The following is a 13846-nucleotide window of genomic DNA, read 5'->3' on the forward strand; positions in this document are numbered from 1 at the left end:
AAATATGGAATTAAGGAGTTTAACTAACTGTCAATTATAAATGATTAATCTTTGCTACTTCCCTTGTGGTCTAGTGGTTGAGAATCCACCTTCCAATGCAGGGGACGCAGGTTCAATCCCTGGTCGGGAAACCAGGATTGCATATGCCATGGAGCAACTAAGCCTGTGCACCGCAACTACTGCACTTGTGCACCACAACTAGAGAGCTCATGTGCCACAACATAAGATCCCTCATGGTGTAACTAAGACCTAACACAGCCAAATAAATAAATATTTTTTAAAGGAATGATTAATCTTCAATATAATCACCCTAAATGGCAGATATGAAGAAAAAATCTAATAGAATTTTTCACGTACCTTCTAAGGATAGATATGCTGAGTTAAAACTATATGCTTCTGGACTGATATCAGTATTTGGCGGTACCTATCTGTGTGAAAAGACATTTCACAAGCCCATTAATTAGTAGTTCTCTACTACATGGAAGGAGATCCAACCAGTCCATCCTAAAGGAGATCAGCCCTGGGTGTTCATTGGAAGGACTGATGATGAAGCTGAAACTCCAATACTTTGGCCACCTGATGTAAAGAGTTGACTCATTGGAAAAGACCCTGATGCTGGGAGGGATTGGGGGCAGGAGGAGAAGGGAACGACAGAGGATGAGATGGCTGGATGGCATCACCGACTCGATGGACATGAGTTTGAGTAAACTCCGGGAGTTGGTGATGGACAGGGAGGCCTGGCGTGCTGCGATTCATGGGGTCACAAAGAGTCGGACACGACTGAGCGACTGAACTGGCTAACTGAACTGACTACACGAAACTTTGTACTCATTTTTACTACACTTGATGATGTAAATATCATCAGTTGAAATTTTGTGGAAATTTGGTTTCTCTTTTGTTATATATAAAACTTTCTGAAACTGAGCAGGGCTTTGTGGGGTTCCTGGGCACAAAAGTCTTTCTATTTCCCCTGTTTCTTGTTTGTAGGAAATAGGCTTCACACAGGCTCCATGACCATCCCTGGTTCCAAGGGCATGTTCAAACAGTTGCTAATCAGGATAAGGAAGGGATAGGAGAAAAGGGAGGAGCAGTTAAGAAACAATAGTGCAATCTTGGGGCAGGGTCCTGGTTCCTCCTCAACGGATATATATAACAATATTTTTGAGTTCTTCCGCTGGGACTAAGATCCCAACCAAATGGCAGATGTTAACTATTTGATGAAACATTCTTCAATCCAGAGAAAAAGTCAGAGTTTGATAACCTTGAGAACCACAGAAGCCCCTCATAAGACCACATGATGCCAGATGATCTGTGCATTGAAGGAATGCAGGCCCTGCATGCACCCTGATCGTTTTCAGCAGCCTTGCTCCTTGAACCATTACTGAAAAACTCATCACAAGCTCCCTTGGAATGGGACACATGGTTCTGAGTTCATTAGCCCACTGTGGCCTCCTTTGCCTGCAATGTCTTCCTTTGCCTGGCAAAGCAATAAAGCTATTCTTCTCTACTTCACCCTTTACAGAAAAAGTTTGCTGATCTTTGATCTAGAGGAAAAGAAAAGAAACACTAGTAACTATAATTCATGGACAAGTCTATGAATTAAATACAGTCCCTAGAAGCGGAGGGTGAAGAGGAGAGTTTTTCTGGCAATTTAGTCTAAGGTAGGGAAATCCAAGATGTGTTCTATATGATGGAAGATGTAACTGAATGATGGGACAAATATATGAGAAAGTGAATTAAGCATATACTCCTGATGGACTTGTAAAGTCAACTGGTGATTTTACAGGGGCTTCCATGGTGGTCCAGATGGTAAAGAATCTGCCTGCAATGCAGAAGACCCAAGGTTTGATCCCTGGGTTGGTCAGATCCCCTGGAGAAGGGAATGGCTACTCACTGTATTATTCTTGCCTGGAGAATTCCATGGACAGAGGAGCCTGGTGGGTTACAGTCCATGGGGTTGCAAAGAGTCAGACACAACCAAGTGACTTTCAGTTTCATGTTTTCATTATACACTAAAAAAAGCAGAAATGCTCAAATGTATTTGAGCAAAGTGTTTTGTGCCATAGGAGTTCCTAGGCAGATTTGTGCTCAGGTCTCAGATTTAGCTTTATTAGTAAACCAAGTCTAGTAGTGCTACATTTCCCATGCACATTTTAACCATTTGTTTTTAACATTTTCTGTCAATTGTGAGCAGTTTTATGTCTGTCTGTGGAGCTATCTGTTAAATATATCATGCCACGTTGTAGAGGAGCAAAATTGCCACCCTAAGATATATATTTTTGACATGAGGATTAATGTAGGCTGATTATTTTTAAGAAACAGAGGGCTCAGGAAGTTTTTCCTTTTCCTTCCCCCTTAAATTCCTAAAAGCATTTAGATAAAGGGCCTATTCCAAGAACAGAGCTATCACTAGAGATATTTGCAAAGAATATAAGCATGATGAGATGGGGGAAACTCAGCAGGGCCTCTGTGTCCCACCCTCTCTGCAGGGCCCAGGGAACATTTGTTTACCAAACATTTGCATTTCCATCCCCATGCGAATTGCCTCCCTCAGCTTTGAAGTCCCAAATCACTACCCCCAAGATCTTTCTTTGTGTAGAGCTGAAGATGGTATTTAAGGTGAGACTGTCAGCCATTTTGGTGAGTTATTCAGTTTTCCTAGGTCTCTCCTATGTATACCTGTTATTCAATTTTTGTTTGATTTTTTCCTGCTAATTTGTCTCATGTCAACTTAATTCTTAGACCAGCCAGAAGAACTTAGAAGGGTAGAGTAAAAAATTTTCCTCTCTGTGCTGTGATTAGTCGCTCAGTCATGTCCGACTCTTTGCAACTCCATGGCCTGAGCCTGCCAGGCTCCTCTGTCCATGGGGATTCTTTGGGCAAGAATACTAGAGTGGGTTGCCATGCCCTCCTCCAGGGGATCTTCCCACCCAGGGACTGAACCCAAGTCTCCAGTGTTGCAGGCAGATTCTTTACCATCTGACACAACAGAGAAGCCCATTTCCTCTCTGACAACATTCAAATGTTCACTGAACTATATAAGGATGGTATTTTAAGTGGTCAAATACTTAAAGCTATATGTGGATGTATATTTTCCACTTAAATCTGGCAATTAAACATCTCTATTGTATAATTCAAATATTAAGAAAAATCTATTGAAATTTGTTTTGTAAAAAAATAACAAATTAAAGTTAAAATAATACTCCCACCCTTAAAAATGTTCTTCCATTACCCCTCCCCCTTCTACCAAGCCCCACAGTTTTAATGCTAATAACTAGCAAATAGTCTAATAAAATAGCTCTAACATACAGAACTGCTGAGCATTAACTACAATGAAAGTAAGATAAATGGCTGTTCTAGGAATATTAGTGTTCAAAAATATATATTTTACTTTTTAAAAAAATGAAATATTGTTAACCATTGACACATGAAAATTAATATGCTGATCTACAGTTCTGTTCCCTTACATGTACCACAAACTGAACCAAACTGCATTTTCCCTTTTATGGAATCAGATGTCAAGTAAAGTGCTTTATAATAATCACTATCTTTAAAGATTTAAACCTCATTTTAATCCAGTTCATATTAAGACAGTGCTCAATAGTAAAAAGTGGGAAGTATGTCTTACCATTGAGCATAAAGAGTTTTGAGAAGTTTCACTGGTATTACTGCTAAAAGTAAAAAAAAAAATAATAATACTTTCAAGAGAAGGATGGATAGATATTGGATCTCCTTATCATTCTTGAGTCAAATATTACTAGTTCATAGTTTAGACATTGGAAAGGAATTCAATGTTATTTCAAAATGTATTATATCCTTAAACACTAATATTTCACCTGTGATGTTCTGTTGGTCTAATAAAATAGTCATGTGTGAAAGAAAAAAAATGTTCATTTATCTATTTTACCTTTCAGAATCTGGAAATTTTATGGCTTAAAAATTTGCCTATAGTCTGCTTGAATGATTTTATCTACAAATGTGTGAAGAGTCCAGTTAATAAGAAGTATTGATTCAGAGTAAATGACCAAAACTCAATTAAATCTCCCCCAGTTTTGGGGGGGGGGGTCTGAGGCAAGAAGTAAGGAAATTTCAGCCAAATTTCTATTCACAGAAATGTGAATTATAGCTCAAAATATATACAGTGATACAGTTTCTGTGATCGTCAGAAACGTATTTTCAGCTGCCACAGGATTTAGTCTTTCAAAAAATAATGGGAAACTGTTACAGGTAACCTACAAGAGTAAAATTCACTTCCCCAGCTGTAAGGGGACATCAGAGGTTGAGATGGTTGGATGGTATCACTGACTTGGTGGACATGAATTTGAGCAAGCCCTGGGAGTTGGTGATGGCCAGGGAGGCGTGGTGTGTTGCAGTCCATAGGGTCACAAAGAGTTGGACACAACTGAGAGACTGAACTGAACTCAACTCAACTGTAAGTGCCTTGCCAAAAAAAGGCTTATGAAGCAACGCAATTTGATTGAACCCTCTAAATATAGCAAGACCTTCTAACTCTTCTCAATTTTCCTGACAGTGTCACACAGAATCTGAGCTTCAGGGGCGTAACGTATTGACTGCATACCTTCCCCCGACTAATCCCCAAATTACTGGGCCAGGCAAACCCAGACTGATTCTGTGATCATTTTAAGGTGAAATGTGAAATGCATCCCTTATTCTCCCTGTTGAAAAATTTTATTGCCACTTAAATCTAATGATAAGAAAATCATAGTTAAAATAAGATCATGATATCTCTGACTAGAGTCTCAACATTATATTATTGTTTCAAAATCTAACAAAAAAAAAAAAAAAAAAAAGAGAATCCAGAGGAGCTTCAGTGATTTAGCAATTACATTTCTTTGTCAAATATAACTGGTTTCCCATTAGAAATGCAAGTATGTTTCCATTTTCTTGGCAATCATACACACTCCAGGAATCTCAAATTTTGCAGAAATGTGACATTCTAAATTGTCACAATCATCCCTTTATTTAACTACAAAAGACTACAAGTGAATTTAACTCATAGATTATTGTTATTTTCTTGACGTATATTTGACATATTGACAGATTAGGGGGGAAAAGTCTCCTCAAACTAGCATATGAGACAATTTTAGGAGAATCCTATGTAATATCTACCAGAAAGATATATGCCCAAAGAAATGTAAGTATGCAGGTGATGTTTCTAGAGATAACATTTACAAAAATTTTCCCTCATTCTCATTTACTTTAAAAGAAATCAAAATAAAATAAAAAAAATCCATCAAAACTGTGGAAACGTTTACAAATATGAAGTGTAATTTGATCCATATTTTTGCCCATAATATGTTTAGTTGAAGGATTTTGTGTTAAAAGCCTTGGGAAAATATCAACTTTCAATTTTTGTTATAAATCACAGGGAAAATTTTTCAATGATAGTACACTCCAGAAAGTTCCTGAAATAGGAAAAATCCCTTAGTTAATTCCTACTCTCTTTAAAGTTTCTTAAGGTCCTTCTGCGTGTTTTTCTGTCTCACAATTAGCAAAGTGTAGGCAATGTGTAAAAAGGAAAAGATAGGTACTAAATATTTAAAAGGAATTAACATCTACTTAGCAACATAGTGTTATAAGGCAGGGCTATTGGAATCTGCTTCTGGCTCTACGTCCTACTAGTTTTACAAACTCTGTCAGATTAAAGACGACTCTCAGTTTCATTATCTGTGAAATGAGTAAAATATGAGCCTCTTAGGATTGTTGTACCTATATGTTGATATACTGTTATACCAAGTTACTATAGTAAAGTGCCTGACACTTTACAAGTATCCCCCTACAAGTATAGGGATATATTTTCCCTAATTACATGAAGTGGAAACCATCTAAAGCCACCCACCATGTGGTTCTCTCTCTCCCACTCCCTCTTCTTCTCTCTTTTTGCCTCAATATTTTTGAAACTACTAATTCCAATTACTTACAAAAGGTTCTTGCATATTTGAAAAATTAAAATTACAAACCACTACAATAAATAGCACCATAATATGATGATTGAAGGGAGAGGGCACAAGGAAGACAGACATTATTATCTACTTTTTCAAATTATTGCATAGCCTCTAATTTGGAGAAACCTGTTTTGATTATAGAAAAAAATTCCTCTTAGCAACGTAAAAATAAATCATTTGGGAATTTAGTTGGTGTTTCCAAAAAGTTGGTTTGTAGAGCCAGAGATTTTGTGAAATCTTCAAAGTCTGAAAGCCAATATTAATCATGTTTATGAATGTCTAAAGATGAATAAGGCCAAATTGACTATTTAAATTTTTTCAATGAATTGACTAATTAAAATGTTATAAAACGTGTGTAAATTTGCTGAAATTCCAATGAAAAAAAATTTTTTGGATTGAGGCAAGAAAGAGAGAGTTTAGATTGAATAAATTTAAAGATGGGAGTTTGATACTTGGTACTCATTTAAAATTTTCAAGTTTCCTTAAAACATTGTCCCCAAAAGTACTGCATAGATTACATGTTTGAAGAAGTATGACAAATTTAATTTTAACTAATAAGTTATACAGAGTAAAGCCTTCCCATATAAACTCACAGACTAAATTTATACCACATTTTTGGGCAAGGAAGTAAGGCCATAAAATACACTATTTACTATGCTTCCTTTCCACATGGTAATTGGGACACATTTCTCAGAGTTAAAAAGTTATGAAAACCTATGTTTATCTGAATTCTGGTATAGATAGCACATTGTGGTTCTGGAACACCTTATGTCCTACGATTAATTCGTCTTTATTGTTTGGATCTTTTTTATTTCTTTATTTATTTGCTGTTTTTTTTTTTTTTACTTGCAAGCTGGTGTTAAGAGACATTGGTTTCTCAAAGGAAAGCACACATTTGTTAGTGGTAGATGGAATGGTGTAGAAAAGATTTACCAGGTTCAGTTCAGTTCAGTTCAGTTGCTCTGTTGTGTATGACTCTTTGAGACCCCATGGACTGCAGCACACCAGGATTCCCTGTCCATCACCAACTCCCAGAGCTTGCTCAAACTCATGTCCATTGAGTCAGTGATGCCATCCAACCATCTCATCCTCTGTCGTCCCCTTCTCCTCCCATCTTCAATCTGGACCAGCATCAGGGACTTTTCCAATGAGTCAGTTCTTCGCATCAGGTGGCCAAAGTATTGGAGTTTCAGCTTCAGCATCAGTCCTTCCAATGAATACCCAGGACTGATTTCCTTTAGGATGGACTGGTTGAATCTCCTTGCAGTCCAAGGGACTCTCAACAGTCTTCTCCAACACCACAGTTCAAAAGCATCAATTCTTCGGCGCTCAGCTTTCTTTATGGTCCAACTCTCACATCCATATATGGTTACTGGAAAAGCCATAGCTTTGACTAGATGGACATTTGTTGGCAAAGTCAAGTCTCTGCTTTTTAATATGTTGTCTAGGTTGGTCACCTGTTTTCTTCCAAGGAGCAAGTGTCTTTTCATTTCATGGCTGCAGTCACTATCTGCAGTGATTTTGGAGCCCCCAAAAATAAAGTCTCACTGTTTCCATTGTTTCCCCATCTATTTACCATGAAGTGATGGGAGCGGATGCCATGATCTTAGTTTTCTGAATGTTGAGTTTTAAGCCAGGTTTTTCACTCTCCTCTTTCACTTTCATCAAGAGGCTCTTTAGTTCTTCTGTGCTTTCTGCCATAAGGGTGGTGTCATATATTTATCTGAGGTTATTGATATTTCTCCTGGCAATCTTGATTCCAGCCTGTGCTTCCTCCAGCCCAGCATTTTGCATGATGTATTCTGCATATAAGTTAAATAAGTAGGGTGACAATATGCAGCCTTGACATACTCCTTTCCCAATTTGGAACCAATCTGTTGTTTCATGTCCAGTTCTAACTGTTCTTCTTGACCTGCATACAGGTTTCTCAGGATGCAGGTAAGGTGGTCTGGTATTCCCATCTCTAAGAATTTTGCACAGTTGGTTGTGATCAACACAGTCAAAGGCTTTGGTGTAGTCACTAAGGCAGATGTTTTTCTGTAACTCTCTTGCTTTTTTGATGATCCAATGAATGCTGGCAATTTGCTCTCTGATTCTTCTGCCTTTTCTAAATGCATCACTATGAACAAAGCTAGTGGAATTGATGGAATTTTAGTTGAGCTATTTCACATCCTAAAAGCTGATGCTGTGAAAGTGCTGCACTTAATATGCCAGCAAGTTTGGAAAGCTCAGCAGTGGCCACAGGACTGGAAAAAGTCAGTTTTCATTCAAATCCCAAAGAAAGGCAATGCCAAAGAACATCAGGTTAAAATAAACTAAAATTTATTTTAAGAATACATAGTTTTTCTATGATAACTGCTATCATCAAAGCTTAAAGGATGAAGGCTTAGGGAAAATGCTGTTGACTTATTCAGTAGGCATATCCAGTGTTTTCCAGACTGGTCTGAGTCCCTCAGATGTGGTTTGGCATTTGAAGAATGTTTTGACCCTCCTTCTGGTTGTAGTTAGGCCTAAGGAAAATGTGACAAAAAGAAGGGAGTAGGCTGTGAAGAATATACTCACTTATCCATGAAGATTCCAATGGTTCTGCCAAAAGCAAACAGCTATTTTGAAATTGTCTTCAAGGGTAACAAATCACTAGGTGAAAAATCAACAAGCTTGGAGCACTTAATTAGATCTTTTATCTTAATAATCAATAAGTCAAGTGAATGCTTGTGTGTTTAGGGAAGGGAGGCAGTGTTATAGAAGGGAGATGAGTTAACACTTAGAAAGCTCAAAGATTTAACAAAACCTGACATGAGATTTGCCAGATGGTTTGGTACTGGATTGTAAAACTTGAAACTAATCTTTGTTTAAGAGTTTTAATGGTTGTATATCTTTTATAAAGCCTCTTGCTCTTCTGCTATGGTGATTCTGCAAAATTATAGATCAGGCTTTAAAGAACAGCTTCTATGAGCAGAGTCTCCTTAAATCTCAGCTAAACTGAGCAAGAAGATTACATGTTATTATGATGTAGCACACAGCACAGCAGGATTTTCCCCCAGAAAACATAATGATGTGAAAATGGATAAAGCTATCACTCTGTGCAAAGAGGTCATCTATTGAAGAACAATGATTTTCACACAGATTATATGTACATGTTGAAACATTCACATTGCAAAAGCTTTTTCTTAATGTTTCTTTGAAGAACTCTGATCCTGACAAGCAATCAGATCTAGATAATAAGACTCAGTGATCTTATCTCCAGGAGGTGGCTTGCCCCAGGGCACTTGAGAGAGATTGTGTCTGTCACAGACATTTACTGTAAAAAAAAAATGATAGCACTTGTGTTTGTTTTTGTTTAATTTGTGGACAAAGACTTACAGACAAGTGCAAAAGTAAGTCCTCTTTTGCAACCCACAACTCATTGTTCAGTATGAGTTTTGATACAGATACGAAGGAACATGATCCATAAAATGGGTGTGTATTGATGAGCATAAAGATTGCTTCCAGGGCTATAAAGTTAAATAAGCTTTTAAATTACCAGCTGTATTGATCCTAGTACTCAGTTTTAATGTTGACATAAAACAAACAAAGATGGGCTCCTTTTTTTAGGCTTTTATCTTCGGAATACAGTGTCTGGATTTTCCAAAGGTATTGGCATATCCCAATGATCTCTGTCAAGTTCTAGGGTGTGATAACTTAGGAATTAATATGATTTGAACTTGATAAGCTTTTAGAGAACTAGACATCCCATCTCCTGACCCTAAACAGGATCCTATAGTGAACTGCTTGAGGAAATTGGATCTTAAAGATTACAGGTGGCAAACTTTGAAGTGCACTCCACTGAAGATCAGAGAGGCCCAACTAAAACAGCTGTGGCATCACAGCTGTGGATTGAGCAGAACTTTTTGTAGGGCTGCCTTGAAGATGACAACTTTGGAGGAACTATGGTGACTGGCAGTGGAAAGAATCAGGACATGTGAAAATCCTTAAAAATTTATTGACTTAAATAACTTTGCCTATGTTATGAATAAAAAGAAACCTTTGTGCAGAAAAAAAAATGAATTATAATATGTATTTACCAGGTAATTTATATTTAGTCCCAGCTTACTGATTTTATTTGAAGGAGAAGACATTCTTCTCAGTTTTACATAATTTAAGTTTACTGCACACTAAAAATACATATTCTTATTAGCACACAAAAGACCAAAAAGGTAATACACAGAACTATAATCCTGTATGTATTTTCATATTTCATTATTCCTACTAAAAGCTAATTAATGCATGTGACATAATAATGAGCCTCAAATATGCAGTAGAAGAGTTATGCTATCATCAGATTATTTAACACCAGATTGTTTGAATTTCATCTTTTAAATATCAACAGCAACAGAATATACCAATAAATTATGCTTAACACCTTTAAAGAGCAATTTGTGTTTGCTTATCCACTAGATTAATTCTTGCTTTCAACTCTCTGATAATGACTGGAAATTACTCCTCAAAGTAGACACGGATATTTCAAACAAATCACTGATAATTATTTTGCAAGAACTAGACCCAAATAAAGACACAAGTATGTACACGCATGGGCTTCCCAAGTCGTTTGGTGGTAAAAGAATCAGCCTGCCAATGCAGAGGACACAGGAGATGCAAATTCGGTCCTTGGGTGGGTAAAACCCCTTGAGAAAGAAATGGAAACCCACTCCAGTATTCTGGCTGGAAAATTCCATGGACAGAGGAGCTTGGCTACAATCCATGGGGTCCCAAAGAGTCATACATGATTGAGCACATGTACATGCACAGGCATACACATGCACACACAGACACACGCACACACACAATTATAAAATTCATTTAGTACTTTTCAAAGTAATTATAGTCATTGCAGTTACCATAAATTCCAAGAATACACCATGTAAGAAGAATCTGAGCTAATGTCTTAAATGATTTCAAATTCTTTAAAGGTGGCTATGAAAGCATTAAAAACTATTCTAAGCTTACAATTCAAAAATAACAATTATACATTTTCAAATATTTTGTAAATTGTTAGAGAAAGGATGGGGTTGGTAGTAAATTTTTGCTCTAAAGTGCTTTTTCTAATAGAAATTGAAAGAGCTCTAAAGAGTGAGATTAACTGATTATTTAGCAGCTTAATGTAGGGTAATTTTTATACAAACATTAATTTTTATAATTTTTCTAAGACATGTAAGAGCAGAAATAATTCATGCATTTATTGCACATTTTAAAACATGTGTCTTTCACTTGGAAACATTCCCATGTATAAATCTCTTTAATGAAGAAATATATGATAATTTATTACATGTTATAACAATGTTTAAGTTGAAATATAAATATTATTGTGCAATTGGAAAGAAAAATACGGCAAGTTTGATCAAATGTATGCTAAAAATACTAAATTTGACTGCAATTTATCAAAAACTGTAGCATTCCTATTATCCACAGAAATATACACAGTATAGATGAAGCTAAACCCCTGAAGATTTAACTCTTTCCTGCAATGAAAAATATGACACAATAAAAATTGTTTAAGTTATTGGCATCCTTTTTGTCTCCAATAAAGAAACTAGATCAGTATATAAACTAGATGCCATCATGAAGAGGATATGCTGTATATCAGTAGTACTAATAACCACATTCCCTGACAATCTCTGGTAAAGATAAATTAACCTTCCTTAAGAACACACACATAAAACAATGTCTTTATCTCTACCACCAGTCTGTAATCTTGCTTGCAGTAAGTTTTCCTAATGATTATGTCAAATGCAAAATCTCTCTTTCAGTTAAATATTAAAATCTTGATTGGTAATTCCTAAATATTAAACACATTTGCCCTTAACTATAAATGAATTATAATTGTAGCATCTGTGTCTATTCTAACTTGCCATCATTCAGCCACAAAAATGATGACACCAATTGTTTAAATAGAGAATGGAATTATGGACTTCTAGTTTTTTCTTCTAATGTTTCCCCCGTGAACACAAAATCTATGGGAAAAGGGTTGTCAGACAGCTGGTGGTCACAGCAATTATGAATTAGCTTTCTTCTCAAAAATCAAATTACAAGTCAAAAATTACAAATTATATGCTTTTTTGTCTCCTTATATTAGGACATTAGATTCAAGTGTGGGACAGAGAGAGTGAATTGTCTTATTTCATTATGGAAATCATGATTTCCCTCAGGATTTATATCATAAGGCATAAAAAGAGACTTCTTCCCAACCATGAAAATTTAGTGAAGGTATATTAAGAATTTAGAAAATCTGTTTTCATTTCCAAATAAAGATTCACACACTTAGTAGATTCTTGTCTGAAAGAAAACTATCTCATGAGATTGCTGTCATGAAAGTCTTCTGAATTTTTCAAAGGTGCTACTTATATTGAATTTTTTGGCAACATGTGTGTGTGCTTAGTCTCTCAGTCATGTCCAACTCTTTGCGACCCTATGGCATGATCAAATAGGGATCCTCATTGCCACTATGAGAACTTGACTTTGTAAGCATAAATTCAATATTAAAGAATTAAAAACAATCCATGTAGACCCTATTTAAGCTATTAATTAAAATTAGTTTTCAAGATCAAAAAGCTTACTAATTAGCTACTTTAAAAGCATTCATCAGTATTGCTTGCTAAACATACATATATCTCCAATTCCTAGGTTGATATGAATAAATCAGTAATGAAATAAAGTGATTTCTACAGTTAAAAAATATGCTAGACTAAGGTATTGTTAAATCTAATTTCCTTTTGTAAGAACCTGCAGAATATTATATTAATATTATTATACTAAAGTCCTTCATAAAATAATGACATTTCTAATTCTTCAAGAGATCCTTCTGGAAATCTCAAGTGATATGCTAAGCAAATGTTTTGACCTGAATTTGTCTACAACCTACATCAATCAGCTAAAAACCTGAAACAAAGAGTAAACAGAGGAATGGAGAATAATGCAAATAAGTAAGAATGGAAAAATAAATATATATATATATATATATAATTAGTGAAGAAAGAAAGAAGTTAGCTGTCTGAAATATTACAGGAAATACTGTAGCTGAAATAGAGACATAACCTATATAACTGTGCCCCTATCCTAAGTGATTACTGAATTTAGATGGATAGTAAGGCAAAGGGGAAATATGCCGATGTCAACAACAAAAACTAAATAGAGTCCATATTAGCTTAATTATAGCAAATTTACCTTGACCAAAACAAAAGGAATAGTAAGCAAATATGAAAATGGAAGGTTAAAATTGGAATTAATTTACAAAGAGTAGAAAATTAGCACTGGTTATTTTTGTATTAGAACTTTAGGAAAAATTGCATATTATGACATTATAATAAAAGTAATAAAAGCACCAGCAAAGTAACAACATCACAATTATGTCTCTTTATAGGAAATTTTCTAAACCTATGTTAGATTAAAATTTCAAGTTTATTTCACAGTAGGTTTTATAGAAAATGGTCTTTAAGGACTAGCTAAAAAGGGGAAAAATAAAAATGAATAATCTATATTTCTGAGAAAACAAACATTTCATATATCAAGAAATTTATGATCATGTATTATTATTATTATTTTCCCATTGAATGTATTGAAGAAACATCTATTTACTAGACTCATTGGAATCTTAAGAGAAATGAGCACTCATTATATACACACATGGGAACAATATTTAGACTGATGAGAAAGACAGGAACGTTGAGATCCTTTTGAAGTCAAGGGAAAATTCAATAATTTGGCAGTGTTTAGTGGGTACAGTGATTGCAGAAATAAACCAAATTAATAGCAAAGATTTTGAACTATTATTTTTAAGCTGCCTACTTTAACTCAAACCTAACCTGATTAAATAATATACCAAACAGGGGTTTTCAAAGAAGATA

At 35.4% G+C, this 13846-nt stretch overlaps 1 protein-coding gene and 1 non-coding gene across 7 annotated transcripts in view; one reads left to right on the top strand and one right to left on the bottom strand.

Moving 5' to 3' along the window:
• PCDH11X (protocadherin 11 X-linked) overlaps positions 1-13846 on the bottom strand; it is a 904836-nt gene that overhangs the window by 549169 nt on the left and 341821 nt on the right. The window lies entirely within an intron of this gene.
• Positions 9286-9412, top strand: LOC133053337 (small nucleolar RNA SNORA40). Its single transcript, XR_009692252.1, has one exon. It is a non-coding gene; the product is annotated as a small nucleolar RNA SNORA40 (small nucleolar RNA).

The sequence above is a fragment of the Dama dama genome, chromosome X (assembly GCF_033118175.1).
Source record: "Dama dama isolate Ldn47 chromosome X, ASM3311817v1, whole genome shotgun sequence".
NCBI lineage: Eukaryota > Metazoa > Chordata > Mammalia > Artiodactyla > Cervidae > Dama > Dama dama.